Source organism: Fukomys damarensis, unplaced genomic scaffold (genome assembly GCF_012274545.1).
Source record: "Fukomys damarensis isolate Sample0158 unplaced genomic scaffold, DMR_v1.0_HiC HiC_scaffold_3, whole genome shotgun sequence".
Classification (NCBI taxonomy): domain Eukaryota; kingdom Metazoa; phylum Chordata; class Mammalia; order Rodentia; family Bathyergidae; genus Fukomys; species Fukomys damarensis.
This window is the reverse complement of record NW_022900915.1, coordinates 7,520,828-7,546,690: the sequence shown is the minus strand read 5'-3', so window position 1 is coordinate 7,546,690 and position 25,863 is coordinate 7,520,828.

Here is a 25,863-nt window from a genome sequence, read left to right as displayed (position 1 = left end):
GGTCAGAATTGGTCGGCTTCACTGGTGCTGGGTGGAGAAAGTCAGGTAGCATCTGAGAGAGGATGTGCCCCGGTGAATACATGCAGTCTGGGGACACTCAAGGAGGTTTGACAAGGAGCTTACAAGGAAGGGAGCTTGCCCTTATCCTTAAAGACCAAGTGTCTTTTTTTACCTGGAAGTTGAGAATATAAATAGAAAGAAAGAGAGCTGTTATTATGGAATTACTACACAGGTTCTAGGCATATTTTATCTTATCTAATCCTCAAAGCAAGTGACGACAATTTCATTTTCCAGGTGAGAAACTTGATACTCATAGGAACGAAAACCCTTTCGTCACATTGGTGGTAACTGGTAGAGTGGAGGGTGGTGGAGAACTCATCTCCATTTGGCTCTCTCACTCAGGCCTTTTACACTGCACCAAAAGGAATATAAAAATGCCTTACCCTTATCCGACCTTGACTATTTTAGGATTTTTTTTACCCCTAAAGAGTAAATTAATTACAGTACTTGCATTGTTTAAAAACACATCAAGTTCTTTGTTGACAGAACACATAGAAATGATCTAAGAATAAAACTCACCACTAATGACTAACTGGGAAATCTAAAAGCTTGCACATAAATGCTAAGATTTGACCTTTTCCGGATTATCGTGGCACATCTGAAAGTTGTTGCTATTTGACATGGTACCTTACCTAGTTTGTACTCACTAATAGCCATACCCAGAGCTTATTATTCCTGGATCATTGCCCAGAATGAGTCCAGTTTGTTGTATGCACCATGACAGTGCAAAAACTATAGGTATCATTTACAGGTACTAGCAGAGATGATTACTTCCACATATCAATATTATTTTCAACTTTAATAAACTATAAACAATACATTAATTCTATTCAATAAAAATTAATGAACCATTTGGAAATTGTAAATTATCTGATTAGAGCAGAGAGATGCCACATACCTTCAGAAGTGAGTAGGATTTGAGCCTTTTCTCGAATGCCTTTGAGGGTTAATTTGGAGATATAAACTTGAGGATTTGAAAATATTTTTCTCATAATTCTTTTATCTGGTTTGAAAATTGCATATTTAGGTAGAAAAGCTTTATGTCAGAAGTTGATAACAGGAGCAAGAACAGTAGGTAAAGAAAGAAAACGATAAGAGAGATACAACACAAAGAAACTTCACAGTGAATTCTACTTCAGATTAAAGAAAAACTTTATATTCAAGCAACTTTATCAAATTTGTCTCTGCTTCTTCATAAAAAAGAAAACAAATAAAACAGTAATGCACTCAACTTTTTTTTGCCATGGAGAAACACTATTTTAAAATAATTGATTGAACCTGTAGCTTAGTGATTTTCCTCTCAGCTGATCACCTCATTAAACCCTAAAAGGCAGGATGTTTTCCTGTGTAAACTCCTATGTATGCACTGGCATCTGGAAAAGGAGAATTAAACTACAGGTTTATAACCGTATTTTGCAGCTTTTCTAGAAAGTAGCTCAGTTTTATTTACACCTGTTTTCAAGAAATAAACACTCAAGCAACCCTGATGTAAATAAACCAGATGGAATCAGTAATTTACAGAGAAACAAAACTGTAAGAAATGATTATTTTACAGATTGCATTATTTTAACATGTATGAAACTTCCATGTTTTGATGAATTTAGCCTATTTTGCCTTCACATGTATATTACTCAGTAAAAGCATACCATTTTTTGAAAAAAAGTAAGGAAAACTTAATAGTGTGAAAGGATTTTATTCACGTTGAATTCGTTTATTTTTCTAAGAGCACCTTCAATCTTTCTGATGTAATTTCTTTGATCTATTTACCATTAGCGGCCAGATGAAATAGCACAATTCCCCGCCTCGTAAGAAAGTAAATATGGGGGCCATGAATGTAGCTCAGTGGCCCCATGCCTGCCTGACAAGTGCAAGGTTCCGAGTTTGACTCCGGAAAAAGGGAAAAAAGAAAAGAAAAGAAAGAAAGAAAAAAGAATATAAATATGGCCATTTGACTTCTCCATGTTTTTCTCTAGACCTTAGATTTTATTCACAAATGTGCCTGCAGTAGACGCATTCAGATAGATACCTATAACTGCCTTAGGATCAGTCCTGTAAAACTGGCTCTGGCTTTGCAGAAAGTGAAGATCCACTGTCCTTCAGCAGACTCACTGTTTTCAAGTTTTGCTGTAGTTTTGTTTTCATTTCCTATACTTAATCAGCTTTACTCTCTTATCCTTAATTGATGTTTCTTCAGCTAGAAATCTTTCCATTCCCGTGGAAGCAGGAAGCACATCTCCAACTACCATGTTCTTTCTCATATTGAAATTATGTATATTTCTGCTATTGTGCCTCTGGCTACAACTCATAGAGAATCATTATTCTTGTTCAGTTATGTTCTAAGTTTAATCTCAGGATTTATTTAGACTACATTTTTACCATTATCAAGAATTAAGACATCATTCTTTGTATCTAGTTATTTTATTTAAAGATTTTTCCATTACAATTACTGAATGCAATTTATTTAAAACAATATTAGACTTTTTTTTCTTTTCTTGTCTATATGGTTTTCTTGAAGAGAAGAAGCTTAGGGTAGTTAGTGGTACATTTAAGAAAAAATATATAAGGCAATTAAACCTTTTATAGAAAGAGATGGAGGAGAGAAAGGAAGGAGAGAGAAAGGAGAAAGAATGAATGAAAGTAGTCAAAATGGTAGGATGATTTATTTTATTGCAATTACAGTAGGAGTTTATTCAACTATAATTTAGGTTTTTGCAGTAAAGTCTGAAGCTTAGACAGTACTACTCCTTGTGAGATAGATATGTGTTAGAATTATGATATTAAAATGAGATATTATTTTCAAATAATATGCATGAGATTGAAAGACAGAGTTAAGTATGGTTCCAGAAGTTCCTTTTGGAAAGATTTGGGGAGGAGTTTGAGAGGAGTTTGCAGCAAAAACAAAGTGGAATTTTCAGGAAGGGAAGAATTTGTGTTTCATAAGAAAAAGTTGATTTAACTCTAACACCAATCAAGAGAAACTTTGGGGGGTTCCAACCTTGTTTTGGCCTACCTCTTGGCTGAAGCCTGTGTAACTTACCACGCAGTTACAGTTGTTTTTCCTGCATCGTTTCTTCAGTTCCATCCTGTGGCATTTTCCAGGAGAAGCCACGGTCTGAAGTTCACTGTGCTGGGTCCCAGTTAGGTTATAATTGGAAAAAGTAGTTATTTGTTGTTTAGTTTGCGGTCTCATCCTTACTCTCCTAAAAGACCAGTGCTACTCAGAATGGGAAAACAGCATGTGTCTGTCTCTCTTGGATGTTGTTTTCTACTTCTAGAGGCTTGTTAATAAAACTCATTATTTTTCAAAATTCTGTATTTGTAGGAGAGTTTGATTCCACCCATATAATTTTAAAAGCTTTATTCTGTACATTTGAAAGTTACTCAACTCTCATGTTGAATGAGTTACTACTTGATTTTTTGAACTTATACATTTCTTTTAACTTTTGAGCATTTGATGAATAACCAACTCTAATTAGACTTAAGGAGCTTTGGAGAATTGGTAAAAGTTAAAGGCAAATACTGGACTAAAGATAATGTGACTGTATGCAAAGTTCTGGTTACAAGACAAATTTTAGGTATCCTTAAACCTGTCTAGGGGCATTTAACCTATTTTATCTGACTTTTATTTAAAGGAGACACTTTGTATTACTCCGCTGGCTATAGAAAATAAGCACAGGATCTCCTACTCACAGAGACCCTATATTTATATTTATATATGTATTTATATCTATGAGTGGTACAAAGTAGACATTGTGAAGTCCTATTTGAAAGTGTTTGGCTATCATGGCTTTCCACGATAGCCCACTCTTTTCCCAGATGCCATGTGTACTTTTATCACTGCGGTTACCTTTTTTTTCTGTTTACTTGGCCCAAGCTCACTCTGTAGAACCAGTCTCTTCCCTACTTTTCACTTTTGCTTTCTTGAATAAGTTTTGCCACTGCCTTTTGCTCATTTCATCCACTTCTTTGTTCAAGATGAGAAGAACCTGGAATCCAACTCCAGAAGCAGAGGTGAACAACCCGAACATGGTAGCATTTAGTCAGTGAGCCATGTTTTAGAAGCAAACTATCTGACAACATTTTTAGTGATCACAACCAGGAGAGTACATTTTGGCATGGCCCGCCAAAACACAGTTTTGTGGTTCTGAGCTGGGAGAATACCTTTTGGTGTGGCCAGGCATGAAAATAAAGCTAGGGTATCAGAGACCGAAGTACGGGCCAACTTGGTCAACATTTTTATTTCTCTCCTCAATTTTTTTACTTACCCCAGTTTTGCAAATGACTTTTTCCTTGGTTTGTGTCTTGGTGTAATGCTAGGATTAAAGGTGCCCCACCCTGGGTGTGGATGACACCAATAAATAGGTTTAGAGCCTGCATGAAATCATGCAGCTAGACATGGGCTTATGTCAGCTACCTCCATCTTTTTCTTGTACTGTCTTATGAGCTATGCCTCTGATTTTTGAAGAACAAGCGGGAGGAAGCTCTTTTTTTCCCCCCAGTACTGGGAATTGGACTCACATCTTGCACATGCCAGGCAGGTGGGGCTACTGAGCTATATCCCTGGCCCAATGGAGGAAACTCTTTTTGAATTCTGGAATAGTGGCTCTTCCCTGAATGGAAGAGAAAAACTTTTTAAAATGCCAAAGGCTGAAAGAAAAAAATATGAGAAAAAATGGAAACAAAGTCTTTACAAATAGGGAAGGGTGGAGGGAGGTTAAGGGAGGGCAGGGGAATTGGGAAAAAATAAAAATGAAGATACATCATGTAAAGGTACAAGATCCCAATGATGAATGTAACTGTACTGTATACCTAAATAGTACCAATAAACTTAATGAAAAAAAAAAAGAAAAAAGAAAAAAGTGCCCAAGGCTTTTGTCTAGGACAAAGTTCTGGCAACACTGCATTCTTATCTAAGAGCCTGCCCAAGGCTGTTGTTACCTGGCTCTTATACTTCCCTGTTTAAATCCAGATAAGTTAGATACAGGCCTGATGTCTGAATAAAACATTTAACATTTAGAAACCGAATTAATGTAACTGTAAGTGTACATAGACAGCCATCCCCATTCTTAGTACTTTAAACTCTATCAGAATAAAGCTAAGAGATATTTTCTACATGGTTCCTGGTTAAGTAGAGTCATCTTAGTTAAGTATAGTCACCAAAGGACTTGAAATACCAGCGGAGCTATCAAGGGGCTCAGAACAAATGCAAATTGAACTCTCAAGGGGTTCAACTAGGTGGCTAAGGGAAGTTTGTTTGGGGAAGTTCTGCCCTTAATTCATGAGAGTTTGTTCTAGGCAAGGCCAATAGATGGCCCAGCCCCCTTCATCCTATAGGTTAATAGGTACAAATATGGAGACAAAAAGCCCCTGATAGGGGGGCTTCCTCCTGTGGTCTTCTTGCTAAGTGATGTTGGCATCATTCTAAAGTTCTCAGATAGAGACATCTAGCTAAGTTTTGTAAAGTCTCACAAAGAGCACTTTCTGAACTCTGAGTCGCCTTCTGCTGTGTGGGAGGTCTCCTTAAGTAGTGCAGGCCTAGTTTTCCCCTTTTCTCTGTACATCCCAAGACAAAGAAATGGGCGATCGGGTTGGATCTTGTGACCACATGGATTTCACTGACGTTGCCACTAGGCCCTATACTTGATGAAGAGGAAAGGTTTGACCCTGACATTCTAAAGCAGGAACAGCTTATCCCTACTGCAATACAGTTTGGGTCCGGTATGATTTGGGAGGTGGTGAGAATGTGCATGGGGTGGCATGTTAAATCATGAGACTGTTCCTCCAGTTATAGTGTGTTTGCTTAAAATAAGCAAGGGAGAATGAAATGCCTTATGTTCAGGTTTTTGTGACTCTCTATCAAAGGGAATGCTCAGTGTTAGGGTAAACTGAGACATGACTGAGGCCACCAGAGCAGGCAAAAATGAAGCAAAAAATGAGGTTTTATTTCTAGCCTAGGTGCAGGCTAGTCAAGGGTGACAAAGTCATTGACCCTGGGGCTTGGACGAGGGGAAACTTTATAAGGGAGTTTGGGTAGTACCAGGAGGAGTGAAAAATTGTGTCCTTAAGTGGAGGAAGTCTTTTGTTCTGGGGCAGAGGATGTCTGATGGTCTTCAGGGGTGTCTAGACCTGCAGATGTTGTTGTGTGAGGCGGGATGTTTATCTTGAGCCCAGACCTTTGCTTCTTGTTATCCTTATGCCTTGCAGAATGTGAAATGCATTGCCTGCAAAGTTTTTCTCTTCTGCTTGTGTGGAGATCTGACACTCAGGAGCTATGATATTTAGAGTGACCCTCAAGGAGGAAGAATATATTTTCAGTGACCTCATCCTGAGATCCCTTCTTGTGTCTCAGGGGAATATGGTCTCCCTGATCTGTTTGATGATATGGGAGGTCTCCATGAACACTTCCTTACATGGTCCAGGCATCTTTATAGAAGAAAGCCAGTCCATCTGAACTGTCTGAAGCACACGATCACCCAAAAGGAAAACGCTGCTCCTGTGAGCCTCTGGAAGACTTGAGATTTCTCTTGAAAAGAAGAAGAAAGAAAAAAGACTCCTTCCTGCTACAGGAAGCATGGAAATCTGACCTGCTCCCGATGTTTGGGCTAATATTGAGGGTCAATGTTAATTATTAACTCTTTTCTCACTGTTTCCTAACAGATTTTCCTTTCTTCAGCCCAGCCACTGAGCCACAGTATTCCAAGCTAGTTAGAGAGTGCATAATCCCCAGTAGGCAGCGTCTGTAGTACCTTCCAGCTTGAAGAAGCTATAGAAGACAGAGACTTCCCCTCACTCATCTCCTTATATAGAATTATTGGGATTTGTGTCTGTCAGGGAGAAATGAGGTAGGAGATTAGGGCATGGCAAAAGCTAGCTGGGGAAGTAGACATGACCTGTTATTACAAAATCCAAAACACATGCACAGAACAGTTCCCAAAGACCTGAACATGGACTTCTCCCAATTTAAGCGGGCTTTCAATAGGATGGCTTAGATTTGATCAGTATCTTAGATCTGATGTCAGGCTGAGGTGTGGGATCCCAGGGCCACCTCTTAGGACCTGGTTGTAGAAGTTCTTCTGGGTTTTCTCAAGGTTTGGACGGCATAAAAGGAAGACACAGCCATAAGGAGCTGCTATCATAGCTTTCCATGATAGCCCACCACTGGCTAGGTAGAAGCATGAGAGTTGTACCTTTCACAGAAGAAACAGGATTCAGTGTTAGCAGCATTTGTTTCCCTTGATTGCTGAAGAACGTTCTGGATTTGGTGCTTACTTCTGAGCTTTTTTTCCCCTCCGAACTGTTTTACCCTAGTGGAAGACTTTACCATTGTGATAGTAATTATTTGAATTCTGAAGATGTGAAACAGGAAGCACACATCAAGTCTAAAGCAGAAATTTGGAGGAGACTTGTAGTAAGGAAGTGAAACAAGAAGAGAGAGGAAAAGAGTGACTTGTAAAGTGCAGTCACACCGGTTAATTTCATTTTGGCAGACTCATCCATGCAAAAAAATCATCAAAAGACATAACCTTTGTTGTCCTGTTAGTGTTGGTGCCTGTGGTGAGAGTACAGGAATACATTGGAGTTGGCCTAGATCATGGTTCTCAGACCTTAGCTTACGTCAGAGTCATGTTACCTAGAAGACATGTTCAAACACAGTATCAAGACCCGTTGCATGTGTGTGATCCTATAAGGCTGGGTTGGATCCCAAGAATCTACATTTGACCAATTTTCAGATAATACTGGTTGTTGTTGTCCCAAATCTAGACTTTGGGAACTGCTGCCTTAAAATAAGGAGAGTGTCTTAGTTACTTTCTTATTGCTGGGGATAAAATTCCTGCCATCCATGAGTTAAAGGAAGAGAGGTTTATTTGGGCTCACAGTTTGTAGAGATTTCAGTGCACTATCAGTTGGTTCCAAGGCAGAGTGACATGGCAGTGGGGCATCACAGAGAAGAAACCGTTCATGGCCAGGCATGCAGGAAGCAGAGAGGGATCACGGGAGAAGGAAGGGTATATACTCTTCCAGGCCATGCTGGAATGACCTACCTCTTCCTATCTGTCTTTACCTTCCATCATTATTCCAAGGTATAACCCCTTAGTGGACCAATCCAGTGATGAGTATTCACAAACTTATGACCCCAACACCTCCCAAAAGCCCCACTTATGAGCACATGAAGCTTCGGGTGGGGGACGCGTTGATATAAGTCATTATAGAGGGTGTGATTTCATGACAGCAAAGCAGAATATGACTCAGATTTTAAGTTTGTTCCTCCTCCTCCTTCATACATCAGTTTACTCTGAGCTCATTGAGACCAGGACCCTATATTACTCAGCAGTGTTACTGGAATCCCCAGAACATAGTACATAGTATATGTTCAGTGAAGGGCAATAACTCACTCTCTATTAGCATTCTCTGTGGTTCCACTGATATTTGATTAGAATTCTCTAGATTATTTTAAGACAATTCTACTAACACATAAATTCTTTAAATTCCAGTTCTAAAGACTATATCAAAGAGACCATGCTTTTTGTTTCATGGATCACTTTTTGCCTTCTTTGGTTGAAGACAAATGATTACTGTTGTATTTGAACAAAACTTAAAATACAACTATACAAAATTGTCTGATTAAAGATAAACATATAAAGCAATGGATCATGAAAAAATTTATGTTGAAGAGTAGTTATTTAAAGTCTGAAATTTCAAGCAACTTCATTTTAATATTTTTATTCAATTATTCAACTCTCATTTGGTGGATTATTCTTCCTGTAACCTTCTTTAGGACCAGATAACACCTCTTTTATTGTACTTAACACACTTCATTGGGGAAGAAAAGTTTTCTATGTTTATACCCCACAGTAAGTATCCTTTAGGTATATATTCCTCAGGAATATCTGTCTGGATTAGGCTTAGCATTAAAAAGACCAAAAAAAAAAAAAAGGTCTAATACAAAGTTGTCTTAGAAGATTTTTTAGTAGAGAGGTTGAAACAAAAATGTACATTAATGTACATACTTAGAACTACAAACATTATACAAATGCAACCATATATATAATTACCACATATATAATTACTTTACTAGAAATCCTAAACTATTTGGAAAAAAAGATCCTAATCATGTTATAGACAATAACTGAATATTTCATGCAATCTTATAAAACATCCCATTCACAGTAAATGCTCAATAAGCCACTGTTGGACTTTATGATTTAGTTTGATAATCATATAGAAAACTTCTCAGGACAGTGGCTGTACATGTATGTCCTTCATATCTCTCACAATATTCTGTGTAGATATTTTGTACCTGGAAGTTTTCAGAAGCATTAGTTTTTTTCAACTCCAAAGAATTTTAGCTTTTTGAATGATTGATATCTAAAATATTTCTGGCTAATAATCTTAAAATTAGAAACTCTATACTGAGGTCTGGAAATTGTAGTGCTTTATTTAAAATAGTAGCAACAACAAAACTAAGTAGGGAGGTTATGGTCTAAGATGACATTGCACAAGATGTGTTAAGATGAAATTATAGCTGGATAAGGGCTCCAAGAATTGTATCAGGTCAAATATTGTTTCTATGAATTATAGATGCTTTTGATGGCAAAATAACCCCAAAGGTATGTGCCTTTTTGTGTAGGTCTAACATTGACGAAAAGGAAGTAAGAGCAAAGAGAGGTACTTATTTTTCCCCAGCAACCAGAGGATTTGTGGATACTTAACATGAACTACTGAAATGTTCCTCGGTTAATGTTCCTGGGAGAATTATTCTCTGTAGTCAAGGTTCATTAGCTTTGGCAGTATTCTCTTCTCTGTTTAAGTGCAGGACAGGCTGGTGTGCAAAGCGTAGTGATATTAAAGAATGTTTATAAAATATTCTGCCTCAAATTTTAAAATAACTGGGAGAAATATATTTTAAAGACACATAGCTAAAAATTGTGCTGATGTGTTAACACAAAATATAAAAGAGTGTTCTTTATATTACCATGGCAGCAGGATCATATAAGATTTGGCATTTATAAATAATGGCATGGAAAGAAGGATCGATTATCAGTATTTATTTAATTTTATTTTATGAAACTTGCTGTTGGAGATAAACTGGTAACACGTGATTTTATGCATTGTCATTTGGGGCCACTTTTGATCTGATTCTGAGTAATTTTATATAACATGTCCCCCCAACTTCCTGAAAACTATGTAGTATTAGTAGTTTCATGTTTTAAATATCTTGAAATAAATAGGAAGGAGTTATTTTTGTTTGGTGAAAAGAATGAAGCGGGAACCTTGGCTACTTTAAATCAATTATTAGCTCATAATGACACTTATGTGTCCATTTTATATCACATGAAACAAATTCAGTTTTAAACTAAATCATGGTATTGTTTAATGAATAATCTTTGTGTGAATATATTCTATATAATAACCGCTATATAGTCATTAACTACAGCATTCCCATTTCATTTTTTATCAGAATATTCCCCAACTTAAAAATCATTTGACTGAAATATTTTTTGCATATTTGTGAGATGTAATGTGATATTTGATTCATGTGTATTGTTTTCTTAGTTCTAAAAGATATCGCATAGAAGAAAGTTTACAACATGTGGGATAATATACACCCATATGGCATATCTGTGTTTTTGCAAGTAGCTTCAAATGTATATAAGATTGATGGCACTTTGCACAAATAAGATAAAATAAAAATATGAATAATTTATTTCATTAATAAAATACAAATGATTTTAAATATAAATTCCGGTCATCATAGGTTTTATTTTTAAATATACAAGATACACCTTTTCCACTGTGTGGAAACTTGAAGAACTTTTTGGTTTTTACCATGAGGGGATTTCTTATACTTTAAAATGCTGTATACCATGGGAACAAGATCGGACTGTTTGGAATATGAATCACTTGCTGGCATTTCCACATCCCCATCCATAAAAAAGTGTTTCTTTTTCTCCTGGTGATAGCAGATTCTGTCTCAGAAAGCTTTTATATACGTACTTCAGGCAGCCATCATTAATTGATTTATGATGGCATTAGAATCCAAATTTTTTGAATGTTGCCTTAAAATTTTATTATCTCTTAAGGATGAAACCCAACAGATGACATCCTCGATGTCAAATCAGAGCAAACCAGAGCAAAACTGATACATTTTAAAAGTGCCTTTCCTTAAAAATCCAAAACCTCCTAGCAGAATTTACAATAAAGGGAAATTTATCTGGAATATTTTTAACTTTTCTGCCCAATTTGAAATTATGAATTTAATTGTCACCCAACTTGGGTAATAAAATATTTAATTTATAATTTTCAATAATTACTGCAAGATCAGTGTGTTGACCTGAAGAGGAGAAAAGAAAATAAACTACATTTAATTTTAAAAATCTTTTCTCCTCAAAATAATTCATTTTTACTGTTGAAGAAATCATGCACTTAAGTAGCAGAGGCAAATACTCAAATTTACAACTGCCTGCAAGGACCATCGCTATTTTATGAAATCTGAAAGATTTTATTTGTCTGTTTTCTTATACTCAGAATATTTTCTAAATTGAGGTAGCAGATTCTGAAGAAATAAATGCATATATTGGAACATCTGGATTAGTCCCATTAGTGTCTTGATATCTTAGTTATTGCCATGTTCCTATGGCGGAGACAGAAGGCAAGGAATTAAACTCTCCATTATTGTAAAAAAGAAAAAAAAACATGTAAGTATAATGCCAGGTACCATAAAAATAGTGCCCAATATAAATTATTTTCTTAGCAAAGTTTGTATGGCTCTTTTTGCCTTATGCACCTGTACTTAAACTCTAGGATTGTCTTATGAAGCATCCAAAGTTACCTCTTGGGAGAAATGACATATTTAATACAGGTATACTGAAGTTAATGAATGGATAAACATTGATTTCTTTATTTAAGTCTGCATTAATTTCTTTCAGTAATCTTTATAGTTTTCAACGCTCACTTTGTGTTGTTTATTTCTAGATACTATGAGTTTTTAGTGTCATGGCAGTGGGTCTATTAAAATTTTATTTCCAAATTGTTTTTAATTGTTTAAAAAGTGAGCATTTCATATTAGCCTTGTATCCAGAATATTTTCCAAGTTTAGCTATCAGTTCCAGATTTTGAATTCTTTTGGATTGTGAATGCTTTTGAATTATTGCATACAAATTGCTTTTCAAACTCATAAATTTTAAAAAATTCATGTGATTATTTAAAACCTCCACACTGTTTGTTTATTTGTTTGACACAGGTCTTGCTATTTAGTCCAGGCTGGTCTTAACTCATCATGTAGCCTAGACTGGCCTTCAACACTTGGTGACGCTCAGCCTTTTGAGGGCTGGGATTATAGATGTACATCACCATGCCCATTTAAGATCTCTACATACTGTCTACATTTTTTATTTTAAATTTGCAAGTAATTATTGTATGTGTTTATAGAGAACAAAGTGATATTATGATTCATAAATATGATGTGAAATAATTAAGTCAAGTCAGTTAATGTATTTATCACTTCATTGATATTTATCGCTATACTTTGATACCTTGGTTCATTAACTCACTTCTCTCCATGATTAGGGACACAAACCAAAGTGGAGGAGACCTGAATCAAATTTCCCTATAAGGTGGACATTGAACTCAAATATTGAGTTTGATTTAGTTTTCATCTAACTATGTTTGTGACCAGAATTGTGGAAAGAATCATTTGTGAACAGAGGCACCACTGTATTTATTTTGAAACTACTCTTTTAGCAGTTTGAAATGTGTAACAATGCACCATTGTTAACTGTATTCACCATACTGTACAATAGATTGAAAGAAAGAAGGAAAGATAAGAAAGAGTGAACTTTTCCTCCTGTCTGGACTTTGTATCCTTTAATCTAATTTTTCTGTAATCCCTAACCTCCAGCCTTTGCAGTTACCATTTTATTGTCTGTTTTTATCAGTTAGATTGTTTTAGATCCCACATATAAGTGAAAAGTGGACTATTTTTCTTTCTGAGCCAGCTTACAATTTTAAGGGCTGAATAGTAGTCCAAAGTGTGGAGTACTATTTGTATACTCACCACACTTTCTTTATCCATTCATCCTTAGATGATTAGATTGATTCTATAACGTGGTTATTATGAATAGAGCTGCAAGGAATATATGAGTAGCGCAAGTATCTCTTCAACAAACCAATTTCAAATCTTTTGGGTAATTACCCGGAAGTAGGATTGCTGGATCATATTATAGTTCGATTTTCAGCTTTGGAGAAATCTCTATAGAGTGTTTCACAGTGACTATTCTAATTTACATTTCCAGCAACAGTGTAAGGGTGTGCATTTCTCTTCATTCTATGCCCACAATCTTCAGTCCTTTTGATAACAGCTATTCTGACGGGTGTCTGAGATATGTCACATTTTTCTTTTTTGAGACAGAATCTTGCTCTGTAGTTAAGGCTGCCCTTAAGCTCGCTATGCAGCCAGGCTGGCCTCAAACTCAAGGCGATCCTCTTCCCAGCCTCAGGCACGCGCCACCACACCTGGCTTATCTAATTGTGTTTTCAACTTGCATTTCCCTGATGATCAACAATGTTCAGAGTTTTGTCACATACTTGTTGGCCTTGGCTATGTATTTTCTTGAGCAAGTCTATTCAAGTCTTTGGTTCATTTTACATTGGTTTAGTTGTTATTTTGCTATTGAGTTGTTTAAATTTTTTAATATATTTTGGACATTTACCCCTTTGTAAACACATGGTTTGCAAATATTTTCTTCTGATCTGTTTGTTGTCTTTTCATGCTTTTACTTGTTTCCTTTGCTGTGAAGAAGTTTTTTAGCTTGATGTAATCTCATTTTTATATTTTTACTTCTTTTCCTGAGCTTTGGAGATTAAACCAAAACAAAAACCAAATAATAAAAAGTTCTCATTGTTCTGCTAATGTCATATAATTTTTTCCAGTACTTTATTCCAGTGGCTTTTCATTTTCAAGTCTTAATTTTTAAATCAGTTTTGAATGTTTTACTATGTGATATCATTCTCTGTGTGTGGATGTCCCATTTTCCCAACACTGTTTGTTGGAGATATTGCCATTATCCCATTGTGTATTCTTGTATGATTGCTGAAAATCAACTGGTCATATCTGCGTGGGTTCATTTCTGGGGTTTCAATTCTGTTCAATTCATCAAGATGTCTTTTTATGCTAGCACTATGCTATTTTGTTTACTATTGCTTTGTAGAATAATTTGAAATCATATGATGTCATGCCTTCTTTGTTCTTTTTGAGTATGGTTCTCTTGGATATTCAGAGTTATTATGGTTCCATAAAGTTTTGGATTTTTTAAAATTTTTATTTAAAAGAACATTGGAATTTTGATAGAGATTGCATTGAATCTGAGGATCACTTTGTGGCATTCATGTTATAAAGGTGTGAGTTCTTAAGCCGTTCACATAGAATAGCTTTCCATTTCTTTATGTCTTTAATTTCTTTCATCAGTGCTTCAAAACTTTCTGTGTACCTCTTTGGCTAAACTTATTCCTCATTTTTTTACTAGCCTATTATAAACAGGATTTATAAATTTCTTTATTTATTTAGGTACTGGGGATCAAACTCAGGCCCTTGTGCTTGCAAGGCAAGCAGAATCCCTGGCCCTTAATTTATTTTTAATAGCTCACCATTACTCCATAGAAATGGTACTGATTTGATTGATTTTGTGTTTTGTACCCTTACAGGACTTGTTTCTTAGTTCTAACAGTTGTTGTTGTTGTTGGAGGGTTTTCTTCACAGATTGCGTTTGTAGCAAACACTGATGGTTTCACCTTTCCCATTTCTATCTGGATCTTTTCTTTTTTTCTCTTGCCTAATTCTCTGGCAAGGATGTCTGACACTGTATTGAATAGGAGTGGGGAGAGTGGGCATCCTTGTCTGTGAATTTTGAGTTTTTGCTACTGAGCATAGCATCAGTGGTGTGATGCTCCAGGACAGTTTTTAATAGAAGTGGTGATGAAAGATTAAGCATCTTGATCTCATTTCTAGTTTCAGTGAGAAAGTTTTTAATATTTCATCATCGTTGTTGCCTGTAGGCTTTATATTGATTCTATATTAAGAAAGTCACATTTCATTCTTTGTTATGAGGTTTAACATTCTCTTCATGATGATGCTGTATTAAATTTTATAGATGCCATTTTCTATATCTGTTAAATTAATCATAGTTTTTCTTAATTCCGTTAAAGAGACATGTTTTATTGGCTGATTTTTTTCATGTTAAATCAACTTTACATTTCTAGAATAGACCATGTTGTTTGTGACATACTATTTTTTATTTGTTGCCAAGTTTGATTTTTTTTGTTGTCTAAATTTTCATATGTATGTCCTCAGGACAGATAGTCTTTATTTTTTCTTTCTTATAATGTCCTTGACATATTTTTGTGTAAGATTACCCTCACCTTGTACAGTGAGTCAGAAGGCAGGTTTTCCCCTATTCTGTTCCCTGTAGAGTTTTGAGTGGTTCTGTTATTTTTGAGTATTTAAAAAATGTCGCCAGTGAATCCATCCTATCTCCATTAATGGAGCTTTCACTGTGAAAAGATGGTTTCTATTACTGAGTTAACTTGTTTAATAAATACAGGACATTTTGATTTTTTTATAACTTCCTGTGCAGAGTTTCATACATTTTAATATTTAAACAATGTCTAAACGTTTAGATTTGGTGGATAAAGTTGTTGAACAGACTTTTTTATAATCCTTTTAGCTCCTTGATATCTGCACTTTCTGTGTTCTCTTGCTTTCTTTATTTTTTTAAATTTTTTTGGTACCTGGGATTGAACTCAGGTCCTTGTGCTTGCAAGGCAGGTGGCAGAACCACTGAGCTCAATCCCTGGCTCTCTTGCTTTCTTTTTAAAACCCCTCTTGGTGGCAATTGACTTCAGTCTTTTCTCAAAAAAAAAAAAAGTCTCGTTTATTTTTCTTATACATTTTGTTCTTATTTTATTAATTTCTTCTCATTATTAGCACCTTTCTTTTTATTTCTCTAAGTCAAATTCTCATTGCCTTTCAAACTTGTTCAGGTGGTGCACTGGTCACTTTCTGTTGCTGGAACAAATACCTGGCACCTGAAATTTAAGGGAAGAGGAGTCTATTTTAGCTCAAGATTTCAGAGATTTCACTTCAAGGCCAAATGGCTTGGCGCAGACGTGGGAGGGCAGAAGGCTATGATGGAACAAAGCTGCTCAACCCATGGCAGCCAGAAAGCAGAGAGTGGGAAAAAAGGAAGAGTGAAAGAAAGCAGAAGGGGACAAGAATCCACCTTTCCAGGTGACTCTCCTGGTGGCCCACCTTCTCTAGCCAGGCCCAGCCCCAAACACAGGGTCAGCTGTGAACTCCGCAATGGATTAGTGCCCCACCTCCAACACCTAATCTGCTTCTAAAACTGCCATCCTGGTCACGTGAGCTTTTGGAGAAAACATTTTTTACCTAAACTGTATGGACGGAAGTGCAGGCTTTACATAACTGATGTTCAGGCGTTTTCTCCTTATGTATTTTTTCTTATGTATGCTGTCGCATCCTATTTCCTTAGAGCATTAGCTGCATCCCACAAAAAGTGATTTGACCTAGTTTCCTCCTAATCTTAGCTTAATTCCGTGGTTGCCAGAAAACATTTGTTGAATTAGTTCACTCACTTAAAAGTGTCGTGACTTTTGTTTTAAATGTCCCGGCATATCATCAACAATGGCAAGCTTTCCAAATGCAATTAAAAATAGTGTGCATTCTGTCGTCAGGACAGTGTTTCATATACTTAAACCAGGTTAGCTTAATCTTATTACTTAGATGAGCTTTATCTTTGCTGATGGTTGTTTCTTCCTATCGGTTTGCTAGAGAAGTATGTTGTGTATTTGCTTATTTCTGCTTTTTTAGTTCTATAATATTTTACTACGATACAATTTTCTTTACATATTTTGAAATTCACTTTTGAAAGTCATTATATTTTCCTGGTATAATACTATTTTTTAATCAGAGCATTTAACCCATTTACAGTTGATGCATTTACTGGCATATTTGGGTATTTTTTACTGTCTAATAATTTAAGTTTTGTTCATTCCACCTACACATTCCTTTTTTGATCTTATTTTTAATACATATTCATATGTCAGTCTCTCCTCTTGATCTGTGCTCTCTTACTGTTCTTGTGATATATTCAGAGCCTTCTTTTTACTCCAGAAGTTACAAGATGAACCTCTGACTTTATAGTGTAACATAAATTAATATTTCTATCATTTTTATGTAATATTAAAACCTCAGATCCTTCTTTCACCATTTCTCCCTTTAAAATTATTATTGTCTTAAGTTTTAGTTTTTTCTCTCTATATTCCACATCCTAACAAACACTGTTATTGTTGTGTGTGATCCACATTCTCTTACATATACGTTCTCTGACATTCTATTGCTCTCTGTTGATTCCTACAATTTTATTATTTGTATACTGAATTAGGACCAGCTTCTTCTGTCCAAAGACTTGCCTTTGGTATTTCTTCTAGCGTATGTATGCTGTTTTCTTGACATATTCTCCAAGTTTTTCTCTCCAGAAATGTCATTCTTTTTTTAACCTTCATTTTATTTTTCCCCCTTTGGTATCAGGGTTAACCTTTATTTCTAAAAGATCTTTTGTTTCATATAGAAATCTAAGTTGCAGTTTATTCTTTCTAGCACTTTGGATATATTGTGCTACTATCCTATGGCTTCCAAGATTTTTATAGAAATCTAAGTTGCAGTTAATTACTGTACAAGATAAAATTGAATTGCATACCTTACAAGGAGCACATTAGGAATGTCTTATTCCATTAAAAAATCAAAAACCATTTTATAGAAAAACCACATCTTCTTTATCCAGTTTCCAACTGATGGGCAAATGGGCTGGTTCCAAGTTTTAGCTATTACAAACTGTGCCACTTTAATTAAAAAAAAAAGAAAAACCTATAATAAATTTTAATAGATTTTTGTAAAGAACTGTTTAGAAAGATTTTTAAAAGTTACACACATATGCATCCTTTATCTCACTCTGTGTGAAGGGCAAGGGAGAGAAAGGGGTATCCTCAGAAGGGCAGAGGTGTACAGTTATCAGCTTTAATGTGGGACCATGGAAGATACAGATTATCAGGAGGCAGACTGCTGAGATCCACCCCTTTTCTGAAAGTCATTTAATTTTTTAGAAATTAAATTATACACCTACACTTTTACGCATATTTTTAATGAAAAATTTAATTTGTAAAACAAAACCCAACTTATAACATTAATTGCAGCATAATGAATTTAGCACATGAACAATCCTATATAGTATAAAGAATTAGTGTGGTACAGTGAATTATTAAAAAGTGAGATACCACGAAGATAAAGAGGTAGGACTCTTCTAGGCGCTCCTGGAGGTGTTCACATTCTCTAACAAATTACAACCCCTTCTTTCTTTTGTAAAAGTAACCACTCTCCAGATTTTCACGGTAGTGCTTTCCTTGAATTTCTTTAACTACTTTAAGTCAAGTTTGTGTCTCTGGAGTGTCCTTAAACCCTACAATTTGATTTTGCTCATTTAAAAACAGTGTTTTTGAATTCTTTCTGAATCTACTCTCGCCTTTCTTTTTCATGTCCTGTATTCATCGAATAACTCAGGCTGTTTGACCCGCAGTGATCCTAAGCTTTAGATTTTGCTGACTACATCGATATATCCTTGTTTCGGTGTGTTAATTACTTCCTTGAGAGCTGTTGGACAATGTGAACGTGCTGTGAACCTGGGGCTAATCAGAGAAGCTATTCATTATTCACCAGTTGCTGTGCATGTTCTTTCCAAGCTGACCAAAGACTTTTTGCATCACCACTAAATAGGAGTGTACGTGTGTTTCAAATGGAGACACTGAATGAAGCTTTTCAGTAATTCTTGTGAGTAGTAATCACAAATGAATACATTTAATGATGATTTTGATTTAATACAAGAGTAAAGTAAGTATGCTTGTGCACATGGAGTTGATTTTCTGACTAATTACTTCACTGTATTAGAAGCCAACAGAATGAATTAATATCCTTGAGGACAGCATTTCTTAATATGTGTGTGGGAGATCATCAGTGGCCCTTAATGTGTTAGAACAGCGTCCAGAACTAAAATGCTTCTGCAATTAAATAAGTTGAGAAAATGCTGTCTCAGTGCTCATGGGATGTTTAAAGTTGCCGAGGAGTCTTACATTAAGTTAAACTATTTAATTTAGCTAACATATTTTTTAAAAAGTTTCTGACTACATTTTTTGATTCCACTGAATATTCAATAATATCTTGCGATAAACATGTTTACTATGGGCATTAATGGGAAAGTCTGATCAGTATTGCATTGAATCTAGATTAAGAAGGGAAATATAGCCATCTTAACAACATTAAATCTTCTGACCCATGATATAGGATGCCTTTCCATTTATTTCGATGTTTTGCAACAGTAGTTTGTACTTTTCAGAGTATAAGTTGTACTTCTTCTGGTAAATTTATTTCTGCATATTTTATTTTTTTGGTAGTTTTATAATGCAGTTATTTTATTAATTTTCTTTTTGGGCTATAAATTACAAGTGTATAAAAGTACAGTGGACTTTTTTGTGTTTATCTCCTATCTTGCAACCCTGTTAAATTTGTGTACTAGTTGGAATAACTCCTAGAAGCTTCCTCAAGATTTTCATGTTATATGCTAATAGAATTTAATTTCTTCCTTTCCAATCTGGATGTCATTCATTTTGTTTTCTTACCTATATCACTGACTGGAACCTCTAGTATGATGTTGAGTAGAAGAGGAGGAAATGCACATAGTTGTCTTAACTTAGATCTTAGGGAAGTGCATACACGCAGTCTTTATCAGTAAGTTTGACATTAACTGGGATAAATCCAACACAGTAACAGTAGAAAATCCTTTGCTGTGCTGCTGGATTTGCATTGCTCTATTGGGAAGTTTTGCATCTAAATATTTTTCTTCCTTTTTAAATGAATTAAGTTTATTGGTACATTTTAGGTATACACAATGATGACATTCATTATAGGAGTTTGTGCCTGTACATGATACATCTTGATTCTTCCCTCCCCGCATTCCCCTACTCTCCCTTCAACCCTTCTTCCCCTTCTTATTTACAAAAGCTTTGTTTCCATTGTTTCCTTTTATCATTTTCTCCCTTTTGCTTCTTTTCTTTCCCCTGTTCCTTCCCTAGTATCTCTACCCGTTTGAACATTTTCTCCCTATTTCATAATATCTATTATATATTTTGGTCCTCATTTACACTTTCAGTTTCTCAAACTTGAGAAACAATGTGATATTTACACAGTATGGTCTCAAGGTGCATCTAGTTAGCTATAAATGTCTCAAGTTTATCTTTATTTATGGCAGAGTAGTATTCCATTGTTTTTCAAAAAAAGCATATCTTCTTTATCTATTCATCCACTAATGGGCATTTGGGCTGTTTCCAAGATTTAGCTATTACAAACGGTGTCACTATAAAAATAGGTATACATATATTGCTGTGGTATGATGCTTTTAATTCTTTTAGGAAGATATCAAGAAGGAGAAGAGCTGGGTCAGATGGAACCTCTAGTTTTAATTTTTTGAGGAATCTGCACTTTGATTTCCACAGTGGTTGCACCAGTCTACACTCCCACCAACAGTGGAGAAAGGTTCCTTTTTTTCCACATCCCTACCTGTATTTGTTAATCTTTGATTTCTTGATAACAACCATTCTTTCCGGAGTGAGATGGAATCTAATCTTGGCATTGTTTTAATTTGCATCTTATGAATGACCAGTGATGTTGAACATAGTTTCATACATTTATTTGCTTTTTCTCTTTCTTTATCTGAGAACTTTCTATTCATTTCAGATGGCCATTTTTGGACTGGGTCTTTAAATTTGGGGGTGTCTGATTTTTTTGAGTTCTTTATATATTCTAGATAGTAGACCTTTGTCTGAGGAACAGCTGGTAACAATTATTTTCCCACAGTGTTGGCTGTCTCTTCATTCTATTGGTGGTTTCTCTTGCTGTGCAAAAACTTTTTAATGAGATGAGATCCCAGTTGTTGATTATGCTATCGGGGTTTTGTTCATAAAGTCTTTGCCTACACCAATGTCTTTAAAAGTTCTACCTAATCAATCTTCTAGCAGATTTAGTGTTTCTATTCTTAAGAGATACTGGCCTGTATTTTTCTTTTTTGTGTCTTCTTTAACTGGTTTAGGTTATTGCACATCATTTGCTAAATTGGAAAATGTCCTATTCTGTTTTATTTTTCTGAGTTATTTCTATTAATAAGTTTGAAAATTTATTTGGCAGAATCTAGCAGTATAGTCACTTGGTCTTGGGTTTTCTTTTATAGATAGACTAATTACTAACAGTCTCTTTGCTTGTTTAACTCTATTCAGATTGCCTATTTCTTCTTGAATTAATTATGGTGGTTTTTGTACATCTAGACATTTGTCTTTTTCATTTAAATTATCTAATTCTTTAGAATATGTTGCTTATAGTATTTCTTTATTTTTTATTTTAAGACACAATAAAACAAAATTTCACAGCAAAATAAGAGAATAACAGTAGTTAATACATTATATATCACTACTTTCAAAGCAGCTACTCAGACAAAAATATTCTCTTCTAAAGAAGAAACAGACAGATATTAGCACAAAACTTTCTTTTCAATGAACTAAGAGAAACCAGCAGTATAAATGAAACACATCAGCATGTATATTAAAATATTTTTAAGCAACAGAATGGACAATTTGGGGAACCATCTGAATCTCTCCTTGCTTCCTATTTATCTTCCATTTTTCTCCTCATTTGGATATGTATACTTAGATTTTCTTGTATAAGAGAAACCATGCGATGTTTAAGCTTGTGACTCATATCACTCAATATTATCTTCTCAAGTTGAATCTGTTTACCTATGAGTTTCTCAAGTTTGTCTCCCTTTATGATAGGTCAATGCTGCATTGTGTATAAATACCACATTTTCCTTATCCATTTATCTGCTGATGAACAAATATGCTGGCTCCAAGATCTAGCTGTTATAAATTGTGCTGCTAGAAACACAGGTATGCATGTGTCCCTCTGGTATGATAATTTGAACTCTTTGGGGAAGATGCCCAGAAGAGGCATTCCTGGGTCAAAAGGAGTTTCTTGTTTGCATTTTTTGAGAAATCTCCACATTGATTTCCACGGTGAGTGTACTCATTTACATTCCCTTCAACAATATAGAAAGCTCCTTTCCTCCACAGTCTCACCAGCATTTGATATTAGATCTTTTTGATTATAGCTATTCTTTCTGGAGTAAGAGGGTAACTCAAAGTAGTTCTAGTTTGAGATTTCTGTAATGCCCATTGAACATGGCCAGGCAGGCACGGCACCACTGAGCTACATCCCAGCCCAACATTTAAAAAATAAACATTAGAGTACTTGGGGAGAGTTTTATAGCCTGTGTCTTCCCTTGGGAACACTGTCTGAGCCATGGCTCTGGATCTAGGGCTAGGTTAGTGATACACTTCCCCCTGGGAATCACACCCTTGCTTCATTTTCTGGGCACTGGGTGGGGATCAGTCAGATCTGGTCTTTTTTACTTGCCTCTCCTAGTTGGAAACCTATGGATTATAAAAGGACAGAAGCAGAGGTAACTGTTTCCCAAGTATTCCTATTATGCAAGGAATCTAAGTGGAGCATCTGCCTCATGAGTACAGGCTGGGAACAAGGGAATCTCCCTTGGAGACACTTACTGGGAATTTAGCCACAGGGTGAGGGACATGTTGATCCTGTTCCTCCTTGGCTGGGAGTTGGAGCCAGAGGAAGTCTTGTGTTCTTGATTTTTCCTGCCTGAAGTGGAGTTTCTGTCACATTGAGCAGGGAAGCAGAAGGAAAGGAATGGGCTAGGGTTCAACTTCGGCAGATTATTGCTCTTCTTAGTGAGCTTTAGGAAAATTTGAATGTGCAGTTTCTTAAAATATGGACTATTCTTAAGTTTAGGACTATTTTTGGAGAATTTAAATGGCTTTTGAAAATAAAAATGTTCACCAGTTGTTCAGGAGAGTGTCTGTAGAATCCTTGTACAGTTCAACAGTGTATTGAACACCTGTATATTTACCAAGAAGCCAAAGAAAACATTATAGAGGCAATTATAACCCTCTGTATTTTTCTTCCTAATCCCATTTTCCCATCTTTTCTCCTTTTTCTCTTAACTATTATCTTTTTAAAAATTAATTTTATTGTTACATTTTGGATACCATTTGTTTCTCTATGCTGGGATTCCATTATGTTCCTCAGCTCCTCTTTTTTTTTTTTTTTAATCTGTGTCTGCACTAGTTTTATTCATCATGTCTTGCACTATGGGCACAATCTCTGTTGTTATCTGAGAAATTATTTCTGATTTCATTTTTTTCCAGATCCTCTTTCATTGCCAGTCTAGAGAGTTAATCTGACTGAGTATTACATTGTTCCGTCTCATTTCCCTTTGGGGTTGCCTTTGGTGATCTGGAAGGCTGGTTTTGAGACTTGTTAATGTGTCTTCTCATTTCAACAGATGCGTCCTGGTGCACCTCTGTTGAGGTAACTTCTTGCTCACTCAGTTCTCTGTAAGCCGCCGAGCGGCCTTTTCTCTGCTATTTACCAGTATGTCACTTCCTGGTTGCCCACTGGATCCCTGAGCTGACCTGCTCTCTGGGCAGGCTTCTGTACCCACTTGGGATAGTCTCTAGGTGTGCCACTGGCGAGGGCCTGCCCCCCTGTGTAGCTGAGGCCTTTGGCTGGGGGCTGTGCACCCCAGTCCCTGGTGTCTGAGCAGACTTCTGGCTAGGGTATCCACGCATTTAACCAATGGTATCAGTGTGGGCCTCTGGCTGTTGCTTCTGTGCCTGTACAGCTCTTTTCCAGGTGGGCCCTTGGCTTGCGCCTGTGTGCCCAAGCATCTGGTGTCAGGGCAGGGCCCTGGCTGGACCTGCCTGAAGCTGTGCTGTTCTGGTCCACACTGACGCTCACTGGATCTCTCTAATGTGTTTCTCTTGTGGGCCTTTCTACTTTTAATGTATTTACTTTCCGATTGAAGTTGAAATTGACCTGATCCCCCTGCAACCTCTCTGACAGTTGTTTTGAATGGTGATTTGATGTTCTGGTGTGTCTCTTCAGCTAACTGGTTGGCATGTGAAGCCCAATTTATTTATTTATTATCAAAATTAAAGCTCCCTCTAATAAATTCCTAATAAATATTATTATAATAGAAGTTTTAGGAATTCCCTAGAAAAATAATCTTTTTCATTTTGTTTAAGTCTTTATTTTACCTGGCTTATAAAATTGTTAGTTTTGATAAGGTAGCACTTTTCACTTGCCAAAGATACTGAATTCTTAGGTAGATATAAATGTACATTTATTCTTAGTCTTCACAAAACACCAAACATTGTACTGAGTACTTTCAAGCCATTATCTCATTTTATTCTGAAAACTGCCCGGTGAAGTATTATAAGCTCCATGTAAGGGGTGAGGATTCAGCAGAGGCTTGGTAGTTTGAGAATCCTTAGTTAATTCAGGGCAGAGCTCAAATTCAAATTAGGGTGCTTGGTTGAAAACAGGTTATAAATCATTTAGGGATGTCTTATTGCTTTTCAGGTACCCAACATTATCCTTTGCTTAAGACAAGGATTAATTTACTAATTATGATACTGCCTGTTTAAAATTAAAGAGGAAAGATGTTTGTGTGTGGAATGGCAGCGGGGGAGGGCTGTGAGAGACTGAGCAACAGAGCAGACTTTAGCAAGAAATTGAATGCCCGGAAGGGTGTGTTTATCACCTCGTAAATGTGGCTCAATCCCAGAGAAACATCATTTTCAGGAGAGATTTTAATGAATTGTACAGGTGTTTTTCTGCTTGCTCTTTCTTTTCCTCCAGGGCAGGTTTGAAAAGCTGATGAATAAGAGGTGACCTGGCAAGGTATTTCTGACTGGCACACCTTAGAGTCCTGTTTGCCAGTGACATTGAAACTAATTTCTAAAACCAAATGAGAATAATAATGACAGTTAAAGACCCAGAACACCACTTCATTATATCTCATTGTGTTTATAGTTCTCAGCAACAACAGAAGGAAAAATCCTAAAATCAAATTAAGGTAATCTGCATAACGAAAGGATTATCAAGAGACAGTGGCGGTGGGAAATTGGTGGTGGTTTTCATCATCTGTGAGGCTGCTGAGATCTTTGTCTTCACCTTGAAGTTTTGGAAAAATCTGACTCTTGGGGACACCCTTAGCTTCTTTTACTGAAGCATCTTGCTATTTAAATAAGAACTAAGCTCTTGAGGTTATTTTTTGGAATGTTTTCCTTCCCGAGGTACCTGGGGTTTGCTTTTCTGAAAAGAGACTTATTTGAGACAACCTAGAGGCTATAAGTGTGATTTATTACTTAGGACATTTTTGCCACATTTAAAATTATAAGGTTCTAAGGGGCTCGCATGGAATGAAGAATGTTGGCTTCGAATACCAGTTCTTCTTCTCTGTTGTAACCTTGTTTTCAGCATCTTTGCTGCTAAGATGATGAATCACAGTACCTATCTCATCCAGTGGTAACAAAGATCAGAGGAATGTATAAAAGGTCTCCAGCCATATCAGCGCTATAATGATTGGTAGTTAGACTCTTAAGGCGAGTCTTGAGAAAAATCTGCTGAGAGGAAGCTGTGCTCTTCTGGAATTTTAACTACAAGATTGAGCTAACAGTTTATGTATTGGCCATGCATTAGAAATGAAAATGAATCTCTCCAGTTGATGTCTGCGCTTTTCCAGAGGTCAGTGATATTTCTGTGAGCTGGGG